General features: G+C 38.6%; 1 protein-coding gene across 11 annotated transcripts in view; it reads left to right on the forward strand.

Moving 5' to 3' along the window:
* add3a (adducin 3 (gamma) a) overlaps positions 1 to 23,416 on the forward strand; it is a 93,880-nt gene that overhangs the window by 31,800 nt on the left and 38,664 nt on the right. Inside the window, exon 1 of one of the 11 annotated variants that reach the window (XM_081385075.1) lies at positions 4,185 to 4,334. The exons of 7 other annotated variants lie outside the window; for them this stretch is intronic. The gene's annotated coding sequence lies outside the window, so the exon portion shown is untranslated. Of the gene's footprint in view, positions 1 to 4,184; positions 4,376 to 6,959; positions 6,976 to 8,397; positions 8,418 to 23,416 lie in introns of those variants that run through there. 3 more of the 11 variants (XM_081385073.1, XM_081385072.1, XM_081385060.1) reach the window with 3 other exon arrangements.

Consider the following 23,416-nt stretch of genomic DNA (forward strand, 5'->3'; position numbering starts at 1 on the left):
GATGTAATACTTGAGTATGCAGTACACCACTTGCTAATGTCAATTAAACTGAATAAGTTAAATGTAACCTAATTTAAATTTAACTTGATTTGAGTCGCACTAACTGCTTTTTGTATGCAGTCTAGATAGGAGGCATAAAGTACACACTAGTTGGATGGCAGCCAGTCTGTGATTTTCTTCCCTTACATATCGAAGTGTACACTGTAGGTCTTGCGTGCTTGATGCCTGATTGCGTTTTAAATGGCATTCACACTTCATTAACAAGTTGGCCAGTCAAATATGTCAGAGAGCACTATATTTCTAATTAATTGTGGCTAGATGTAAACTGTAGACTGTAAATTTTGAAACAAAGACGTTAAAGAGTCCCCACAGGCATTTTTTTAATCAGTTGTTTGGCAGTTGACATTTGGACACTTCAGTAGAGCTTTGCCATGATAGCGCCATATTTAATCTTTGACAGGAATGAAAACGAGGCTGTGAGGTATAGAAAACAGTGCGTTCAATGAACTATACTGTTGTTTAACAACATACAGTACAGATTGTACAGCTGATGAAACGTCTTTACGAAAAAAAAGGATCTTAATGCAGTGCGTGCCATTGTAAAGATCATTTTCATCTGCGTTAAATTCAATATGACGTCTAACCTGACTAAGGCCTATAGACATACAGCATGCTATCAGCTAGTTGTTCAATTTGGTTGCAGCAATGTATAATGTGTGAATGTTTTTCATTTATTATTCGTCCCCATGGAAAAGATGAAAGTATGGCCATTACTCAAGTAAACAGATTTTACTTCCCCCTACAGCGTTATTTAAATTCTAAACTGGGCTGCTTATTCCTGGCTAATTTTTCATACACGCATCTGGATTTTGACCTTTTGTAAGATGGTGTCAAACTCCTTTGAGTAAAGGAGTTGAGGGGAGTTGCAACTACAAATCTGTAATGTTCTGTAATGTCTTAAAGTGGGTTTCAGATGCAGAAAATGTAGAATAACGTCCAAATCCATTTTAAGGCAAGTTGTGGTGGCCCTCTTGGTGACACCCTAAGCAGCTAATTTCTGTTTACAGCAGCATAGGTGTTGTTTAGTTGAATAGGGAATGACTATCAAGAGTATATGTCAATAACATATTTCAAATCAGTTAAGAAATGTGCACCCTCAGTTGATATTGTAATAATATATCGGCGAAAAAATTTGACAAATGCACCAGCGCATATATGTGTTTGCGCTCTGGAGAAAGTCAAATGTAGCTATTTACAAAGTGTTTTTGCAACCAATCACAGACATAGTTGTTGATCTCTTGAACTCAGTGGCCAATCAGAGGTGTTTAAGTTAGTCAGAATCCACTCACCGCTCAAAACGGCAGAGTTTTGATTCAGAGCTGAGTTATGCAGGCTCACGAAACCTCTCATTAACAAACAAAGTGTAGATACGATGCAAGAAAGAGATTTATTGTGCATTGTTGGCAGCTTAATTGATTATAACAGAACTTTTTGATATTGCGATGAACAGACAAAGCGACAGCGTTTTAGTTAAATATAACAGAAAGAAGCACCCTTAGTAATTTGATTCTGGAACCGGGCCTGAATGTGACCAAGAAAAATGCAGAAATTGTACTTTGTTGAGCTCCAATCATGCTAAAAAGTTAATAAGATGATTGGTTGTTTGTACTGAAAGGCCCCCGCCTTCTGTTCCTACAGCCAGCATTTTGAGCATTGAAATGTCTGTAATATTCTGGTGCCAAGATATGGATGGGGGTCTGTACAGACTGACAAATCAAAAGTGCCCACCTCCGTGTCTGTGATATTCTGATGCAGAAATATGGTAGGGTCCTCTGAGGGTTGATGTCATGAAGTGTCGTCTTTTCCAATGTCCAATGTATGTATGTCAGTATAGGCAGGTTTATTACATTTTTAGGTTATTGTGCCTGAGGGCATCGGTGCCGGACACGCAGTTGGCTTGGTTTCAGAAAAATCCAGAACTTGTCCTCAGTGACTTTGATTCCAAAGCCTTTAAAATCTCCCTGTAGTCAATAATTTTTTTTGCTTAAAACTCAGATTTGATCACCAAAATGACATGGTAATGCGTTTTATGTATTGCTTTCTACAACATCGGACTAGTAACGGTAATTGATATGATTCGCCTTTTGCTTATATGTTATCAAACACCTAATAATATGTTGCTAATGTTACACAAACCATATTCCATATCAAACCATATTCAAACCATATGAATTTGCACGTGGTTTGTCTTAAAGCACATTAAAAACACCACATAGACTTGTAAACAACATTAAAAACTTTATTTTTATTAACTATCTTTAACTATGACAGAATTTTTGTTGCGTAACTCTCAGCAATACTATACAGAATCTTCCAATTTCTTGTCAACTTTTGGACTGCAAGAGACTTTTCCTCCTGCATGAATAATTGGTTGCATATTGATTTTTAACATCCCCCGAGAGACCCACACTTGCAGAGGCCCCGCTAAGGGCTTTCATTTGGGTTTTCTGTGGTAAACAGTACACAGTCATGCTTTATCCTCCCATAACTGTTGTTCTTCACTGTCTCCTTTGGTCAGCGCTCCCTAGCAGAGCTCGGCAGTTCACTCAGCAATTAAAAAGACATCAGGAACCACCGGTTGTGTAGGAAAGAGTTCTACTTGGATGCTTTGCTTGTATTAGGCTGTCCCATTTGAGATGACTGTCGACATTTTTTTTAAATTTTGTTTACATCTACAGCACTTGCTTTTTGGTCTTACAGACTCCAACAGGAGCTTTTGAGACAAACTAGACACATTTATCGATGACTTACTCAGCAGAATAGTGTGTAGGCCTAGTTATTCAAATGCTAATTCAGTGTCACTCTCTTTGTGCCTCTTTAGTTAACAAATTGACCCTGGGACAACTGTTTAACAATACTAAAAACCCATTAAGATGATACAACCAATTGGGAGCCCCACTTTTTGTTCTGAAAAAAATGTTGTTGTAGAAACTAGCCTAGCACTGTCAAGAGCTTCTTTACAATTACCACCGACACTGGAGTAAAATTAGTTGCGATTCTGGTTTCAACTCACATGTGGGGCTTTAACCAACTCCAGAGAGATGTGTTGAGTTTGGTTTTAATGGAGGTGAGTTTATGAAGACCGCAAGAGTAGGTTGTTTGGGTTGTGGGTTGGCTGATTATACAACAAATGAGATGTAATGAACATGTATTTAGTACATTATTTACTCAAAATACATAAAAGGTTGTTTGTAGATTTTGTAACCAGGTATGCTAAATATATTGGTACTATATCGGTTATTGGCCAAATATTACTGATGTATCTGTATCAGTCTGTATTAGATATTTAATTTTCACATTTAAATGACCATTGCTGCAATCTAACAGTCACTTAGAATTAATAATACAATAAAAAATGAATAATCTAATAACATTGTTGAATGTAATATTTAGCCAATCTCAAAATGAATATCCATTTTTCATGCTAAACATTTTAATTTCGTGTTGCCTACATTTTCAAGTTCTGGGTATTGTTTTGTAAATTAATTTAGACAAAGTAGTTTAGAATTTTTAATATTGTCTAGTTATCAGCCATACCAATTATCGGCCAATCGGTATCGACCAGAATCGCAATATTGGTCCATACATATCCGGAGTGGATATAATGGTAAAATTGGCCAGGTTTATCTCTGTCCATGTTAGTTCCCCATTTCTGATTGTGAATCTACAATGCGAACTCTTGGCAGTCTTTCAGCTTTGAAGGCCGTGTTACTTTGTAAGACGGTTTGAAAGCTGCTTCGGCTTTGTTGCGGTCTGATGCTGGGCATTGTTCGGACAGGGTAACCCTTCAGAGACCAATGAATACCACATCTGAAGAAAGTGAGAAGACAAGAGTGTGGGGAGAGAGGAGGGGGCTATCTTTTTTTCTTACCCTGGTAGTTTTTCATTTTGCATCCCTGCACCTCCCTTCAGCTCCAGAAAAGACTGCCAGAAGACCAAAAGAGACAGAATCGGAGTGAAAAAAGACTACAGCCTTAAACTTGAACAAAAGCCAGCCAGCAGGGCTTTATTGCTGCAACGGCCTTCCACAATGTGCCAGGAGAATTTTAATCAGAGATCCCTCCCTTATGTGTGTGTGTTTCTTTCTCTCTTTCTTTCTGTTTCTGCCTCTCTCTCTATCAGTCTCTCCTAACCGTGTGAGATGAGTATTGTGGCATCTTCTCCAGTGGAGACTGGAGAGCCCATGTAGGAACTCTGGAATTTTTGTGCGTTGAGTTTGAGAAGTGAGAGGAGAGACAAAACCTTGAGAACAGGAAGTCCTGGAATTCGAGCAGGTGAATTTTTCTGTCTGTTGCGATTTTTCTTCTGTGCTGAGGTTAGTGTGCCTTTATCTCCTCTGCATTTTTGAGGTGCATTCCTCTACATTTATTTTGGACCTGAGCGGCAATGCAGTCGCCTTGCCAAGCACCGCTGTCCTGATCAGTTTGCATTTTTGCATGCGTTTCTCTTCAAATAATTGCTTTTGCGTTCTCTCAAAACTTTCATTCCTCCAGGAAATTTGCATTTTTGGTCACAAAACTTTTGCATTCTCCCAAAAGGTTTGCATTCCCCTGAGGAACACATACCTTTTGTTACTCTCTACCAACTTTCTTTTAATTTCACTTTCATTTCATTTCATTATCCCTTCAGATTGAGTGTACATATGAGCTCCTGGATCTTAGCGGTGGAGGTGCGTTGTTCGTATATCGTTGAATTCTCAGAGCTGTCATCTTGCAGTCGGGCAAATAAATAACTCATTAGCGTACAAAGCAGCGACCCTGGGCCCGAATCCAACTCTGAATCAAAGTCAGATAGACTTGCCTCAGCAAAGCTCTCTCTTCCTTAGAAGTCTTGGAGAAAAACCTTGATGGATAGATATTTGTACAGGTCAGGGTGTCGACAATGTGCTTCAGTTTAATAGCAAAAGGAGCCACTTTGCCTAAGGGACGACTTTTTGTGTGTGTATTGGTTAGCGATGGTGCATAAGTGTGTTTGATGTAAACTGATGCTGAAACAAGGCCCTGCCGTGTCATTTCACTTCTCCTAACACTCTTTGCCTGAAGGCAGCATGCAAGGATTTGAGTACAGCAGTCAGCGGGTGAGTTTCTTTCATATGTTTTTGTTTACTGACGTGATCTTAAGTGGGCATAAGAGCAGGTTGCTCGCAGGGCCTTTGGCCCATTATGCTCTGTGTTTCCAGATGAATGCGTCCCGTTCATAGATGAAATGCTGTGAAAACCACACCAGTCCACATGATTGCCGCTGACCTCTTTATAACTCTCATGCCCTGTATGTGTTTACTAGGAAGAATCCTGAATTGTAGAGCTGGGTATTCATAAAGGTTTGATTTGATTCTGATGACTAAATCGTTTTGATTTGATTCTGATTAATTTGGGTGTATTTCAGTTATAATATTATTTTACTTGCATATGAAAGAAATTCTCTCTCTTCTAAAGTTAGTTATACAGAGCGTTGTGTCAGACCGATTCAAACCAGTAACTTGTCTTTTTGAACTATTCGTTAAAGGGACTATGTGTAGCTTTTTAGGTATTTTATTATCTAAAATCAATATTTTTATTCATAAATATGCCCTCAATGGTGTACAAATACCTATGCCAATGATCAGACTAATCCTCGTAAACGAAGAATTTATTATCTTTATATACATGGGATGGGTAGGTCCACGGAGGCTTCCATGTAGTTCCGGCATCTTGAAAAAACTATAATAGCAGAGAGGGACAAAAAGTACTAGGCCAACGCGTTTCCACAACGCGTTTTCGTTCAGAACCAGCGTCACGTGACTGAAGCCAGCAGAAGCGGAGGAGCAGAGCAGTGAGAGGCGCTTGTCACTGCCCCGGCAAGTTTAAAGGGGGGGTGAAATGCTATTTCATGCATACTGAGTTTTTTACACTGTTAAAGAGTTGGATTCCCATGCTAAACATGGACAAAGTTTCAAAAATTAAATTGTACGTTTGAAGGAGTATTTCTGTGCCAAAAATTCTCCTTCCAGTTTGTCACAAATTTCGGAAAGTTTTTTTCGAGTATGGGCATGTGTGACGTCAGCTGTGGCGGAATTTCCTTATATGGGTCCTAAGGGCACTTTTCCCAGAAGGACGCGGGCACGCGCACAACCGTAGACCAGAGAGAGAAGAGAGCCAAAACAGTTCGCCCATCAAAGCGCTGTGCTCAGCTTTAGGGAAGTCAATGTCACCAAAGAAGTGTGTCCAGGGCAAGACAACCCTGCACAGATTCCCAAAGAACCCGGCGTTAAGGGACCAGTGGATGGAGTTTGTTTTTCCAGAGCATCAACGGAGTTGTGCAAGTGTTCTTGATTGTTCCTTGCATTTCGGAGATGATTTGTTTTATAAACAAAGCCCAGTTCGACGCTGGATTTGCAGATCGTCTAATGCTTAAGGATTATCCCAAAGATAAAGGTTCACGGTCGTGCGTTGGAACCGGGCGGTGAGTAAAAAACTGCTTGTCTGCTTCAAATGTCTCTGTGTGTTGTTAGCTATCCGCGCATAAGCACAGCTTAAGCTCCGTCCACACGGCATGCCTCCAACCGCTCGTTTTTTTCCGAAAAGACTCTGTACAGCCTATCTTTCTTTTATAAATATAATAAAACTAAAGACTTTTTGGAGATATGAAGGATGCAGTACTACTCTATAGGTACTCAAGATTAACATGAGATTGACTGAAACTGAGTGTTTCACCCCCCCTTTAAAAGGATGCACACTGCACGGTTATTTATACACTGTTCATTCATACATATGCTGAGTCACAGGATAAGGAGTCCTCGTCGTCGAAAAAGTCCAAAATAGACCGTAAAAGGAAACGTGACCGGAGATTACAAAAACAAGGGTTAATGTCGGGATAGCTAATGCAGGAGAAAGCTTTCAAAAGAGACCCTGAAGTTGCCTGCTTTCTTCTCGACAGGTAAGTCAATGTTACGGTCTTAATTACAAGCTTTTTTTTCATTGCTTGGTTGTGTACTTTATTATATAGACAGTAGAACATTTATAGTTAAAAGTTAAACAGGCTCTTTGATGAATAGCAGCTATTGAGTAAAGTAACGTTCGAGAAGGCTCTGATGATGATGATATCTAACAATGCACGTACTTCAAAAAATATAACGAGTAAAGAAGGCATTACTACTAATTACCATAGTTAATGTTTTTCACAGTCAGTAATTGATAATTGTAACATTCTTTTTTTCGTTGTTTCAAGTTTCAGTTTGTTTTAAATAACAAACCTGTTCACCCGAAGGAAAACTCGAAGTGCTATTAGAAGACATCCTGTCATAGCTTTTTGGTACATAACGGCTACCGTAGATGCAACGCACATTTGAAAAAGTGAGGCGCTGGAGAGCATTATTCGTTTGAATGCAAAATACAATTTCACCACTAGATGGGAGAAATTCCTACACACAGTCCCTTTAAAAGGATTGGTTCATAGGAGTCATTTGTTTTGAGAATTCGGACTACACTGGTCGTTCTGTATGATTTGAGTCACTATAAAGAACTGGTTTATAGTCTTATATAGTCATTTGTTTGTAAATCAGACTATATTGGTTGGTGTTGTATGTTAGTTTTTGCATGCAGCCTGATAGAACAACTCAGTTGAAAGACATTTATCTCCATTATTTTGAGGTACACAGTCTTTTTATTGAAGAACATTTACTTGCTGTACTCCAGGAGCATGTAATCTTGCCCCAAACGGTTGACGTTGTTTTTTTTTTTTTTGCTGTTTTACAGATTTTAGGTCTCTAACTGATACAAATACAATTTCCCAGGACAGCTTTTTTTGCAATATCCGTCCAGTGGTTAGAAAATGTTATGCCTGGTATTCCAAAAATAAGTCACTTACTGCTGCTTTGAAATCATACAACATAGTATTGTGATAAATTTAAAAGGACCCTTCTTTTTTTTAACATCATATTAGAAAATATTAGTATTAATAAGTATTTTCGGATCTATTAGTGTGGAAGTAAGAATATGTTGATATACTTGAGACTTGATTATTTGGAGAAAACAAAACCACAAAATATGAGCAGTTTTCTTATTTGTTTGTCAAAATGAATGAAATTTTTCCTAAGTTTGAGCTGCAAAAATGAAAACGTATATAAGCGTGTGAACCGTTGTCAAGGTGTATAATTACAAAGAAGCTTTTGCACTATTTGGCGGCCAACGAGTCAAGCAATGGGAAAGCGGGAGAGCCAGCTCCTGTGTCCTCAGGCTAACCATAAATCATTCTTTTATCCCGTTTACAGTGTGAAAAGATGCTGTCACTCAGCTTCACAAGCTCCACCCACGCATCCCAGAATACCAAGAGCTACTCGGATATGTGCACAGATGTCATTAAAGAGTCAATAAACTGGAGTGAGTGCCGCTTTCCCCATTATTGAAATTCCTGACGACCGTCCCAAGAGATTTAAAAGCTACACTTCAAAAGAGAATTTTTGCATTTTGCCAAAAGCCAGACAATATCCAGTCGCCTGTGGTTTCAACGCTTGCAGTAAATTACTTGACATTATTACTTTTGTTCTGTAAACTGGGATCTGAAATCCACACTGGCACTATAAGAGCTGTAAATCATAAGTTCTTTAGATCTCTGTAGTACTATGATATTAGGTGATATTTTCAACACTACTTTCAATGTCATAAATAATGCCTCATTTTTGCTCCAAGATATTTCATGTTTATCGCATTTTGGTCAAGTCATTTTCTCATTTTTGGCTCAATAAAATGGACAGCCAGGTTCTTGATCTGGGTCTCGAAGTCAATTCTTGGGGTTTGGTCTTATTCTGAGTCTGTGTCTAGTCTTGGTCTAGTTTTTTGGGCTACAGTAGTTCTTGGTATCTGGGTCTTGAGGTGTTTAATCTTGGTTTGGGTCTGGTGGTCTAGCTGTGGTCTGGTTTTAGTTCAGATGTGGGTCTTTGGAGTCTGGTCTGGTTTGTCGGAGATGTGGTTTAGAGGTTAGCGCATGATCTGATGTTCTTCTTTATGTGCTTATATTCAAAGTTTTGTGGATTTTAGTCCATGTCTGTTAGCATTGTGGCTAATCATTATGCACTTTTAGTAGACACGCCACTGTTCAGTTTTTTATTTTTGTTTTGTAAAAGAAATTAATACATCTTTTATTCAGCAAGAGCTAATTAAATTGGTCAAAAGTGACAGTAAAGACATTTTTGATATTATAAAAGATTTTTATTTCAAATAAATGCAGTTTTTTTCTGCCTCAATATTACTGTTTTCACTGTCTTTTTGATCAAGTAAATGCAGTCGTTGTGATTATAAGAGACTTCTTTCAAAAACATAAAAGAAAAATCGTACCAACCCCAAACTTTCGAATGGTAGTTAATATGCATTTTACAATTTAGAGTTTTTATCTTCTGGAACAGTTTGGGCTCAGTAAGATTTTGATCTCTACTGATGACTCATCCTACACTCACTTATTTTGTCCAATCACATGCTCTCTAGAAGCAGAATGCCCCTCCCACTCATTCCATCTGTCACAATCTAGTAACTATCAAATCATGGTTTGTAGCTGTGACATAACTAAAGACACTTTCTTAAAAAAAAAAAAAAAAATTAATACTACTCTGTGATCAAATGTTTCCCTATTCTGGACAGATCCTAGCCTGAGAAGTCATGTGACTGATGGTAAAATTCATGCATGCTGCAATGACACAGAGTGTAAATGATGCCATGTAACATTCCCTTCACTCAGCCTTTGCCATCCTTTAGTCATTTGATCACTTGGCTTTAAAATAAAACAAACCCTCTCCCTCTGTACTTGCAGGTGCGCATGTAACCAGAGCCGGATTAACGCAAAGGCAAACTAGGCACGTGCCTAGGGCCCGATTGGCGGGATGGGGCCCAGACAGAGGGACAAAAAAAAAAAAAAAAAAATGTACAAATGTCCTATCTACAATTTATTTCAATATTTATTTATTAACTAAAAATAGTGACGATGTTTATCTTAACCATAGACTGTTACATTACTACAGTTAAACCAATTAATGTGTCCGTTACAAAGCGGGTGCCGGCTTCTGAAAGTATGTGTAAAGAACGCATCCATCAGGTGCTGCGAGGCAAAAGCCTAATAAGCACACAAAGAAGCACATCTAATAATGCAGGTGTGTGAGTTGTCGTCATCTATTTTGGAGTGATTGCAATGTATTCTAAATATAAACTTGTACTGTAGATCAGCGTCATTTCTGGAAAAATCATTCACCGCTTTATTACGAGTTTAAAAGAGCGCGAGCGTAACGTGCCCAAGACGCGACGCTTTGAATTTGCGCGTACAATGAATAACATCGCGTCGGGAGCTGACTAGTAAAAAAGCTACACAATTAAAAGACAAGACGTCTGTATTCTAAGTTAAAAAGCCAACACACTACAACATTTTTAAATGTTTCAAATAAAGGATCTCATATCTATGGGTCTATCTTCTAAATTCTGCTGATGATTAGATTCCTGACATTACGCCAATAATATCACTTTATATATTTTTTTCTGCTCAGTAGCGATCGTGTCTTTCTCTTCCACTTGATTTGTGTATAGCATATTTAAGGTAGCAATGCAATATAAAATCACTTATGCTCATCTACTGAAGTGGGATTCTGGAACTGTGAATAAATTGAATAAAACAGCAAAATAACAACAACAACAATAACATCTTCATTAAACAAAAAAGAGATTACCTTAGATAAAGTTTGATTAATATGTACATACAGTACCGGTAAAAGTCTGGACCCATTACTATTTTTAATGTTTTTGAAAGAAGTTTATTATTATGCTCTACAAGCCTGCATTTATTTGATCAAAAATACAGAGAAAAAAAAACAGGAATATTCAGCAAGGATGTGTTAAATATATAAAAAGTGACAGTGAAGACTTTTTTAAAACAACTTTTTAATAATCAAAGATCCTGAAAAAAAGTATCACAGGTTATAAAATAAATATTAAGCACCATTTCTAACATAATAAATCAGAATGATCACGTGGCACTAAATTCAGCTTTGCATCACAGAAATATAAAGTATAGTAAAATAGAAAACCATTATTTTAAATTTTAACTATTTTCACTATATTATTTTTCTGTATTTTTGATCAAATAAATCCAGGCTTGATGAGCATAAGAGACTTCTTTCAAAAACATTAAAAATAGTAATGTGTCCAAACTTATGTACCGTGTAAGTAAAAATATACTGCTTTTAAAATTAAATGTTGTATAAATAAAAAGGTTAGGAATCATTTTTGTTTCAAGTGTTTTTTTATTGGGGGTGGGGGGCCTCCAACATGAATTTTGCCTAGGGCCTCCTAATGTCTAGAACCGGCCCTGCATGTAACAAATGCTTGTGTGTGGCTGTGTGTCTGTGCGACCTCGTATGTGTCTTGGCGGCCCGTAGCCCCCAGAGTGTGTAGACTAATGGTGTTTGTGTGAGACAGATTGAGTAATGTGGAGTCAGGCTTCATGATAAACTGAACCAAATGTATTCGGGTTGGGTCTGGGCTCACGGGCCGGGACCCACGGCATTCTTCTGCAGTGATGTAGATGTGACATGCTTTCAACAATCAAAGAAAAGCAGAAAAAAAAAGACTTTTATGCTCAGAAAGAGTTTGTTTATGAACACGCTGAAGTTATTTTTGTGTCATTGGGCCGGATTCTGATTGATTTAGGGTGGCGTAGCCTGATTTGGCAGTAAGAGGGATTGACCCATGAGGATATATGTATGTGGGTCTGGTTTCACTTGGAGCTCATTTGGAGGACTATGGCGATGTAGAAGTTAATCAGTGTTTCCTTGCAGCAATATACAGTTCTTTTAGCTAGGCCTAGAGATTTACGTAATGCAACCTTCCTATGTTTTTGTTTTTGCTCGATAATTCTGGACGATAATTCTTTTCATAGTATGACCGATAGCCAATAAAAATGGTGATATTTAAATTCTATAGTCTTTTGTCTAAATAAATTAAGAATAAAACAAACAAACAAACAAAAAATCAGTCATTTTAAATAACATTATATATTTGTTTTGAAATTAGCTTAAGTTTATATTTAAGTGTTATAAAATTATTAGCATTTATTAAGATAAACCTTAAGTGAGGGTAATACTTAAGAAGATAATCTAAATAAAAATCAAGAAATTATTACTAATACGATAAATTCAAAATCTATAATATCGGTTGATAACCGATATATTGGTTATTTTGATATATATATATATATGCAATCTTTACATCCCAGTATCCATATGCTGTCCAGATTGTTCTGTGTTTCCAATATTGCATTTAATCCAAGACGTTAGAAACACACCTGGAAAAAGACTATCGCTTTGGGTGTGCGAGGGGATCTGATCCGACTCCCCTTCGGCCCGTCCCACTCTCACGCCACTCGCATTCCTCCATTCAACCCTTCAAAGTCTCATTTCCTTCCAGATTTGCTATCTGACACAGAATGCCAGGTCTGATTTGGTGCTGACAGTGATATCGTGACAGATCCAGGGAACGAATCTTTTCAGAAAGCACCACATCTGGTCTGCTTCACTGATCTCTATAGATTGTGGATTTGATCCGAGGAAGAAATAGATCTGCCTCCAAATTAACTCAAAAAAAGATATTTTGAAGAATGTTTCAAATGTATTTTTCCTTACAATGAAGGTCAATGGGGTCTAAAACAACATCTAGTTTTGGACCCCATTGACTCTCATGAAAAACACTTGTATCTTCTTTTGTGTTCTGCAGATTAAACAAAAATATACAGTTTTGGAATGACGTGAGTGTAAGTAAATGATGCCAAATCATAAATCAAGCTTCTTCTGATTTTGATCAATAAAAAACGTTAGCCTCTTATTGCAAATCGTCGTGGCAACTCTGAAAACCCTAAAATCAGGAAACTTTGTGGGCCATTTGTGGGTTCAAAATCCATGTGATGTTTTTCATGACAGAGCAGCGGACTGGCCCCAGGCCCTGCGGCTGCGTTGAGAGAAAAAAAGGGGACAGGAATTGTCAGGCCATGAGGCCACACATACGGCATGTGAACCATCACCACAGGGGGACAGAGATACCGAATTATGAGAGTGCAGAGGGAGAGTCAGAACTAAGAGAGGCGAGAAAGAGGGTGGGAGAGCAAAGCGATGAAGTCATGACAAAAAGTTTTTAAGCTGAGCTTTGGGCCTCTGTAGCCGGCTGTAGTCTTCAGGGAGGGAAATGGAATATCCATTGTTATCCAGAAACCACAAGGCCAGAACACGTAAAGCAATATTCCCTATCCTGTCTCCCGTCAACCCACCTCTCCTCTATCTTTCTTTGTCTCTCAGGAACGTCATACACTTTCAAACTAGAACAACTTTAATTGGATTTTAAAAACTAGAGATTAACAATATATTTGGATGTATTTAGAGAGATAATGTATCAATGTAATGGTATCAGTTGATATTGGCAATGTAAATGTTCATGCTCATTTCTTCCATTTTTACATACAGGTTACCTTTTCCATCATCTAACGCTTACTTAAAGTTAATCTTTAACAACACTAATAAATTAATAACAATGATAAATGTTATCTTTTGAAAAACTTAAAATTAATATCAGTAACTGTTAGGGGTGTGACGAGATCACCTTGACCACCTCGTCAAGCACCGCCGCTCCCTATTCACAGAGTACGCGTGAAAGCGAAAGTCAAACGCAATTTTAATACCCCACTTTTTGAAAGTGGCTTCCTGATACGCGAACATCTCCCAATATGAAAGCTATCTTAGGCTGGGCTGTGTTGTTTTAACCATCTCATCTCATGCTTGAAGAAAGATTTGGTCTCTATTTACACTTTGAATATTGAGAGAGTACTTTGATTATGGTTGCACTTGTTGTTTGCACTTAACGAGACTAAGAGAAAACAGTGTTATGCTACTCATGTGAAATCGTACAGGAGAGAAGCCGGTCAGCTGAGTTTGTGGTAAAACCTTTTTCAGTGCTTGTATATTGTTGTCTTTCAATGCATTGATTATTCATACTCAGAACGTAGGACTGAAATGACATTCATTACAAGATGATTAGTTAAAATATTTCAAAATGCACCTGCAGACTATTTTTCTAGTCATTGCGATCTTTTTAAAAAATAGTGTGCAAAAATCTCGGCTTGTCTCGTTCTCGTGAACCCAATCTCGTGTCTCATCTCCTCTCATGAGCTAAGTGCCTCGTCACACCCCTAGTAACTGCAAATTACAATTCAGTCGTTGCATTCATCAATGCATGTTTTGTTTTTTGGATCTGCCTTCATCCAATCAACAACCGATGGACAGAACCAAGTCTCCGCTCTAACGTTTTTACTTGGATGCACTGTACATCACAATATGGACAAAAAGATCTGTTGTTACTTACGTTACATTGCGACTTGAAAATAGCTCATTTTAGTGTAATATTTATTTACTATAATATAGCATTTAATAATGGCTATTAATCGGTTATCGGCTGTAACATGAAAATAATGATCAGCTAAGTAATAAAGGCCAATATCACACACACACACACACACACGGACTATGTGTGTTTCCTTGTGTGATGGAAAACAAATTGCTGACTTGCTCTGATCCTGTTAACAAATGCATTACTTTGAGCCACTCTCCTAATCTCCATCTTTTTGTATCCGGGCTTTTATCCCATTCAAATCGTATTCCTGCTTTTAGTTGTCGTCATAGCGTTTGTCTTTCTTCAAGAAGCCTGAAAGGATTCCTGAAACAAGCATTTGACCACCCCATGTGAGTGTTTGTTACTCAATATTTTATTGCGTTATATTGTTACATATTGGATTTCAGGGTCAGGACCCCTTTCACAGTCGAGGAAGCACCCCGTACTCAAGATGTACCAGCTGTAGAGAGATGCAGAGGTTATGATTTGCACCGGCTGTTGTTTTTTTCCGAGCATTGTCATTTCCTCTGCAGCTGGAACAAGCGAGAGGGGAGAATAACACAGAGTTCTGGAAAACTAAACATTTACCCAGCGTGAGTTTGGGTGTCCCTCTCTAGAGCATCACAGAAAACAAAGATCAGCAGAGCAAACAGAATCTATTGTCACCAAAGCATCATTTCAAATGTCCAAACTAGAAATTACCATGTTATTTTGCTACCATGTCAAGTTTTCTACTTGAAAAAGTTTGTGGTTGCACAGACTAGTTGATTGGTTCTAGTGTCAAACTGTGTCCCGGCGTACATCAAATTCATCTTATGCAGAATCCACAAGTTAATTTGTGAAGAGATTTAAAGGACAGTATTTTTTTCTGAAGTCTCTTTATGGTGTGTTACTCGCTCCAGGGTGTTTCTTAGAGCACTGCAGTCAGACTGATTACTGCTTTAAACTGTTAAGAGTAGGAAAAAAGGCTAAACAACCTGCCTTGAACTAGATGTATCGCACCCACAGTATATAGATTGCCTCTCTGGCTACATTTGAAGCTCAATATTCTGCATCCAGGTATGCACATTTCAGCCATTTTGTTTTATTTATACACGTTGCCTTATTGAAAGCAACATCCATATATCCATAAGAAACTCACATCCGGGCCCTGTCCCAAAATGGCACACTTCATGTGCATTTACAGTCTTGTGGACTTACAATGGCTGCCGCTTGTCTGTTAAGTCCACAAGTCCATAGAGTGTCCCATTTGTCATTTTAGGCTTCAGAAGGGTGCTGGCGTGCCCCCTTTGCACTTATATCCCACAGTCAAAGCAGCATTACGTCACGAAAGTGTGAACTCATGAGCTTAGGGTTGCATTTGGGTCTGGTGGACTAATTTATAGGGATTTCTAACTACAGACTAATCGATTATGAAAAGTGCCAATTTTGCACATCCCATCTACTTTTTGGACTACTAGTTGACTAAAACTGAGTCACAGAAACCCTAGATGTAGCCATTTGAAATTCCTAAGTAATGCGCCCCCAGGATCATGAAGAGCTCCTGTATGCTGAAGTCATGAAAGAAAGGGAACACTGCTTTAAAACTCAATATTGAGTCTGCTGGACCACCCAGTGTCTGAGAGACCGCATGTGAAGGAGATCATGCAAACTGTCTTGAGGCTAGACCTCATTACAGGGACCATCTGATGGACATTGTGTGAGTAAACAGCCCTGTTTATGTAATAAACACAACAGTAGTGTGGCTTGGTTTGACTCCAGGCCTCAGACAACTGAATAGTCCTCATCACACTTGAAGACTTTCAGGCTAAAAGTCTAGAAATTTGTGGCCTTTAAAACTTGAAGTTTCAAACACTCTTGTCTGTCCTCTATTGTTCAGCAAAACAGGTAGTCCATTGGTTGAACTGCCAGACCATTCAAGTTGATTGCAAAGAAGTCTTCAGTTTGCTTCAGGACTCTCTGAATGAGATACTCTGGAGATTCTGTGTATAATGCAATATGTCAGGATCTGTACTATGGACTTGCTTGCATTTTGGCAGGTGGGGAGCAGAGTTATGGAAACCATTAACATTCCGTGGCTACATGTGGACACTTGTTTATTTTTCCATATGTGGGTGGGGCAGGGAGAATATTGCACTGTCCGTCATTGGAGACAGAGAGGGGCTCTCTAAAGGGGGCCTGAACCCCTCCGCCCTCTCCACTCCTGTCGAACAAAGAGCAAGGACAAACAAGTGCTGGGAGTCAGTGAGGTGGAAGAAGAGAGGCATTAGTACTGGATGGAGGGATGGCAGCAGTGAGGAATAAGAGGAGATGGAGGGAGCAGGGGCAATGAAAACAGAGGATAACAAGACTATGCAGTCAGGACGTCCTGTCCAAATATTCATTCTGTACCAAGAGGAACAAGGAGAAAAATTTTACAAGCAAACAAAAAACTATAAATTCTTATCAGTAACTATGCATATTTTTCACGTCAAATTAAATGCGGTCTACACTAAGGTCTGTGCTGTAGATATTGATGTCAGTATAGGTTGTTCTTTTGGGAAAGTTTAAGTGTGCAGGCTGTCCTTAGAAGATCTTTCCACTGACCGTCACCAAACCTAATGGACACACAGTAGTGTTTAATATCTCCTTGTGTCTGTTGTAAGTCCATTTCAGGGACAAAAAGAGAAAAAAAAAAAACATGGAAATATGAGAGTCATCCACCAGTTCTGAGCTCACACAATCCGTACACTACGCAGGAATGAGAGAGAGAGAGAGAGATGATGCCTTAAACAGAGAAAGGGAGAAAGAGAAATGAAAAAGAAACTGAGATCATAGTGATTTTCTCCCCACTGGTCACTGCTAAGAAGCGAGACAGTCTGGAAGTTCTTTTATTGGTTTACCAGTGACCAAATTCAGACACACACTGCCTCACTTTTAAAAAAGCTCACACTCCTCATGTCTCACATTCTGTCTCTTGATCTTAGGTCTTCTTAATGGCAAAAACATTTTTTCCAGGTGGGTAGGCCTGTACCCTGTTTATACAGTTACATGTGTGTGAGAAAGGGGATAAAAGGCTCGGAAATGAAATAATGTAAAAGAATACGGTCTTGAACCTGTGTGTGGAAGTACTTTGGGGACAAAATAATCCTCAAATGTTAGCTAAATATGATCAAACCCTAAAGGTTAAAATTATTTATATAGTAAAGATGTATAAATTATATAATCTGCGGTTGTATGAAAAAATAATAGAGGCCTGTTATATGTACTTTCTTTGTTAAAGCTGAGTGTGTAGTATGTCCGGTGTGTGTGTGTCTCTCTCTCTCTCTCTCTCTCTCTATCTCTCTCTCTCTCTCTCTCTATCTCTCTCTCTCTCTCTCTCTCTCTCTCTCTCTCTCTCTCTCTCTCTCTCTCTCTCTCTCTCTCTCTCTCTCTCTCTCTCTCTCTCTCATATATTGTCTATTACATTGTTCATTTCTTTGACAGTTTTTTTTTTTTTTTGCACATTGATGCTTACATTTTGTGACACGTTTTCTTGTGCCTCAGACCTGGCCTGAAATGGCCTGGTGAAGAGAGCTAGGTGATTTGACTCGGCGTAGATTCAACGAAAAAAAAAAAATTCCCCCTGCACAGGATTATATTTCATTCTCTTAGCCTTTGAGGCATGTGGGATCCACCCCCAGCACATTTTATGAGCAGATACTTAGGTGATATCTTCATGCTTCAGTTGGCCTGATTTGTGATGAGCTACTTTGTAGAGAGGAAACATTTTACAAACCTGTCTGGATCACCTCAGCTCTATCAAAGCAGTGATGCAATTCTAAAACTCTTTCCTCACATTTCTTAGGTCACATCCTCAATTTGTTCTTTAAAACTTGCTACAAATGACTTGCCTGTCTTGCTTCACGTGTGTGTGTTTACAGTTAGCAGCAGTGCATCGATTCCCTGAGCAGTCAGTACCATCCTCCCTGAGCGGTCTGTACTCATTCATTACTCCCTCACTCCATGGGGTGTGGAAGGAAACAGCTGGAAGGAGTGACCTTTAGTCTTATATCAACACACAAAGAGGGATACTATCCATATGACTTGAGCGCAAACTACTCCAGTAAAAAGGCATTGCCGTGCCCCTTGGACCGCCTCAACGGCCCTGACTGTGACAGCTGTGTACATTGGTGGACCATTGTCAAGGCTTTTCCTGAGGAACAAAGTTTTCCATACTTGTGGGCAGGGTCTTTCGTAAAATGTACAGGGTCCAGAATGAAGTTTTTAGAAGGAGGCCAGCTTGTCTGCATGCCCAATGAGTTAGCTGTACCATAGAATACCTTAGAAGACTGCCTATATAAAAAGATCTTGAACAATGTTCCAGGGTGTTCACCCCCTAATGACAAAGCCCTGTTTGTAGGGAATGAGATTACCCCAGTTATCCCCACTTAATTTATATTGGTTATAGTTGTGTTTGGAATTCAATGTTGTTGAACTTGTTTGCAATTGTTTACCTCAAAGTTCTAGAATCCTTGACTGGAATTTAAAACTGGGAAATGGCTTGTGAGTTTAGAATTTACTGTTGGTTCTTAGTCACGTATTACTCATGCATCTGTCTCTTTGCATGTCGTCCCAGTGGACAGTGCAGGCTCTGGCTGAATGCCTGTGACCCTGCAGGATCCCTTTGTCTATCAGGAAGTTTGGCTCCTTATATTCTATTTCTTGATTTGCCTCATCCCAACTGTGGACACCCATCACCACTGAGACATTACTGGCCAATCGCACAAGCAGTAGAAAGTGTCCTTGTCGCCACTCTATTTAGTTGTGCTGTCCTCCTTCTGAAATATTGAATGGACAAAGCGACTACCACAAACTCTTCTATCTTTTTGGGAAGGCTGATCTTGAACAGTGGTACTAGCTGAATGGTGTTTCGGCAGGAGGTGGTGCTGCATAAATGGATTTGGCAGGAGAAGTGATGGCTCCTGCTGCTGGGTGAGCGGACGTCTATTGGTCTCTGTCTTGGCCTTTACTGCTGGTTCAGCTTGGAGCTGACCTTCTGCTCACTTTGCAGGGGCTCCGGAATTTTCCAAACCCCTGCCGATGGGTGTTTAGCATTGATACACAGTGGGGCATCCACAGTTCTCACAGAAAAAATGGAGAAATAACCACCTCGGTGGGGACTTGATTCACTTCCTCCAGCTGAACTGTCTTCTATTACAAACCTGCCAGATTGGAAAAGACCCTTACAGCTTTCAGTGCTACACTGTAAAAATAAAAGGTGCCTGGAGGAACCTTTTGGGGTTCTTCACTTCGCCACACCGGCGGAACCGTCTGAAGATCCTCTAGGCACCCTTTAAAAAGGGCCGGTTCTCTGAGGAACCACACAGGTTTCCTGAGGAACTCTTATATTAGGCACTGTGTGGAACCACTTTGGGTGCCTCCAGGAACCAAATTTCATTTTTTTTTAATATTTAATTTCATGTTGTTACTATGGTTACCTTTGACTTCTATTATAATAAACAAATTGAACCAAATACAAAATAAGAATTGTTTATTACATATTTGATATTCATTTTTATACATACACTTCCATGCACATGGGGAAAAAAGCTAACTATAGATTAATATCAATGAATACACAAAAAAATAGTATAATACATAAGCAACATGAATAATCAACCATGTATATACAATAGATAAACAAGAAAAGACATCTCAACAAAATGCATGGAAACACATATGTTCCACTAAGTAAATCAATGTAAAAAAATTACATTTGAACTAATTAAAAATGTCCATCATACTTAACTTTAAAACATTTGTGTTTCAGTCCGATGGTTAGTCTGACATCACTGTTTCCAAGTCCAAAAGCTCTATCAGATGCCAAAAACAAACAACAGTGCTAATATACACTCATTGTGCTGTAACCTTTATCTCTATACTGAAATCTCTGATGGTTAGTTATTCAGCTATTTTGAATCATAAAATGTTGAAGTCTGGGATGCCGTTAGACTGGAGACTGTAATGTACAATATGGCTTTTGAAAAGCTTAAATGTGTGACTTGAATCAACAGTGTTCATAAATGGTTGTTGAGTATTCTCATGAAACAAGATAGAGGAAGTAGAGGCTTCGACCCGAAACAGAGTTAAGGTGCAGTAAAATGATCTGTTGTTCTGTGAATGTTCACTGGTGAATTCAGTCATTTCACTAAGAATCCACACGATCAGCAATTTCGTTTGTGGTCAAAAATGTCACTATGGGACCAAGTTGGTGTGAGGTACTTAACGAGTTAGAAAAGTGAAAAGGTACAGCATCGTTTTCCGTTTGTTTTTCCTCTTTTCTGGTGGATAGTCCAGGCACTTCAATGATTTTCAGGTCTACAGGAGGATTTTTATTCTTGATCAAACTTGTATTTCAGCTTTCCGAGATCCCTGCAAAGTACAAAATTTACTGTTAGTAATGTTATTAAAGTGATAGTTGTGAAATTTAAATAATTTCCTCAGCCTTGTGACGTTCCAAACCTGTTTGACTTTCTGTCTGTGGAACCCAAAAGCAGATCTCAGGCATAATGCAACCCCAGTCACCGATCGCTGACACTGCATGAAACACAAGCAGAAAACAATTGTGTAAATCATTCATGAAACCATTCTTATGCACACTTGTCTAGTTCAATTCAATGCAACAATTTATGTAAAAATGGTTAAGCTCCAAAAATGTCCCAGAAAAGATCCTAAAAATAATCAATGAGTTCACAACTCATGTGTTATGGGTTGTGTTGCAAGTCTTCTGAAGCCTAATTGCTTTTTCATATTTATTTATTTTTTTGTCGAAAAAGACTAAACTTGAAGTTATAATTCAGAGTTAAAATGTCTATAGCATTTTTTGTGAATCAAACCTGTGATATTATTTTTCTGAGTAACATGAATGAGATTTGAGAGCATGAGGGAAGATTTTCAGAGAGTAACTGATTAAAAAACACAAGTACACAGTCAAACAATTTCACACAGATAAAGTTCATAGTAATAAAGTACTTGCATGTGGTGCAGGTAACTTACTGTAATTCAATGTTGCCACTGAAATGTTCAGATTATTTTAGAAATGTAATGGTTGTTCTGGGGAAACAAAAGAACAAAGCTGATTATTCACAACATAATATTTATTGACCAGTAAATGGCTTTAAAATGGTATTTGAGAGAATGAGGGCACCTGTAGTAAGTAAAGTTAATGTTAGGCTAAACAAAAACAGAGCAAACTATAACCTGTTTTTGTTATTCATAACAAACGCCAAGAATCAGAGAATTTTCTAAATTAGTTAGGCTATATCAGCAATTTGAAGACACAGTTGTACAAAATATGTTGAATTGAATGACTAAATCAATCTAAGACAATAAGTCAATCATTTCCATTTGTTCATTAGATCAACGTAGTAAGCATCGCGGCTAAAACCTTCATACCAGATACTGTGCAATAAACGAGTGGTAAATACTGTAAAAACGTAGTAATGTATAATAAATTTAGTTTATATATATGTGTGTTTAAATATATAGTGAATAGACTCTGTATTTATATTTATTTGGCGAGTTTACAAACCTTGTAATGGAGAGCCGAACAAACGGCGGAAGCTTTGATGAGAGGAGCCGTTACTTTCCTGATGACGATCAGCTGAGCTTTGTTGCGCGCGAGCAGCGCGAGCATCACTGAAGCGACGACAGCAGAGGAATAGGCCTTTATCTCATTTCCTGGTTTCGGAACGTTCGAAATCGCCAAGCAGTGTACTCGCACTTCCGGTGTTACTTAGTTACACATTTAGATGAAAAGTAGGTCAGTAAACTTAAATAAAATCGCGATATAGACCAGTGTCTGTCAATATTAAACCGCATAAAGACTATTTAAATAGGAATCGTGCATGTTCTGCGTGTCTCTGTGAATGAATGGCACCGACGCGTTTCATTTACCACACACACACACACTGAGGCACGCATGACGCTCGCGATTTTTTTCAGCCTTACGTATTAACATTAAAGGAGAACTCCGGTCTATTTTAACATTGAGCTAATTTTTTTGTACATTTGGAGTGCTGTCAATACAGAGAACAACGACAAAAATCGGTGTTGCCTACACCGAGTTATTCTATTTTTAAAATTTGCACCCTATTGACTTCAATGGGGCAAGTAGTAAGCCTGCTTTTTAGCCTCTTAACATCCTTGATGTGTCATTACAAGTGCACAGAAAATGTGAGTGATTCCTTCCGAGTGAACACGGGTGAATCTGACTGCAGTAGATGTTAGAGATATTAATAAAAATGAAGTTAATTCAGCCAGCGCTCATACCTCTGTTTACATCCTGTTTTCGGTGGAAGGCCATAGTAATCGATTGCCGAGTTCACGCGCGTGATCATAGGCACTAAACCTATGCGCGTGAACTCGACAATCGATTACTATGGCCTTCCACCGAAAACAGGATGTAAACAGAGGTATGAGCGCTGGCTGAATTAACTTCATTTTTATTAATATCTCTAACATCTACTGCAGTCAGATTCACCCGTGTTCACTCGGAAGGAATCACTCACATTTTCTGTGCACTTGTAATGACACATCAAGGATGTTAAGAGGCTAAAAAGCAGGTTTAGTACTTGCCCCATTGAAGTCAATAGGGTGCAAATTTTAAAAAGAGGATAACACGGTGTAGGCAACACCGATTTTTGTCGTTGTTCTCTGTATTGACAGCACTCCAAATGTACAAAAAAATGAGCTCAATGTTAAAATTGACCGGAGTTCTCCTTTAATGCACTTCATCAACACAGCCGCTCTGAGAGTCACTTCAGCAGCATTTTAGCCTTATTTGAGAGAAACTATCATATCATAAAACACAGAGAGACTCAAAGGTCTACACGGCAACCCGTCAAAATAAAAGTTTGGTTTAACCTTTGAAGAAATTTTTGCTTAAATCATTACATTTTAAACAATTGGTTATAACAATTTAATTAAACCATTCAACAAAAAAAAAT

The sequence above is a fragment of the Scardinius erythrophthalmus genome, assembly GCF_964197995.2.
Source record: "Scardinius erythrophthalmus genome assembly, chromosome: 14".
NCBI classification, from domain to species: Eukaryota; Metazoa; Chordata; class Actinopteri; order Cypriniformes; family Leuciscidae; genus Scardinius; species Scardinius erythrophthalmus.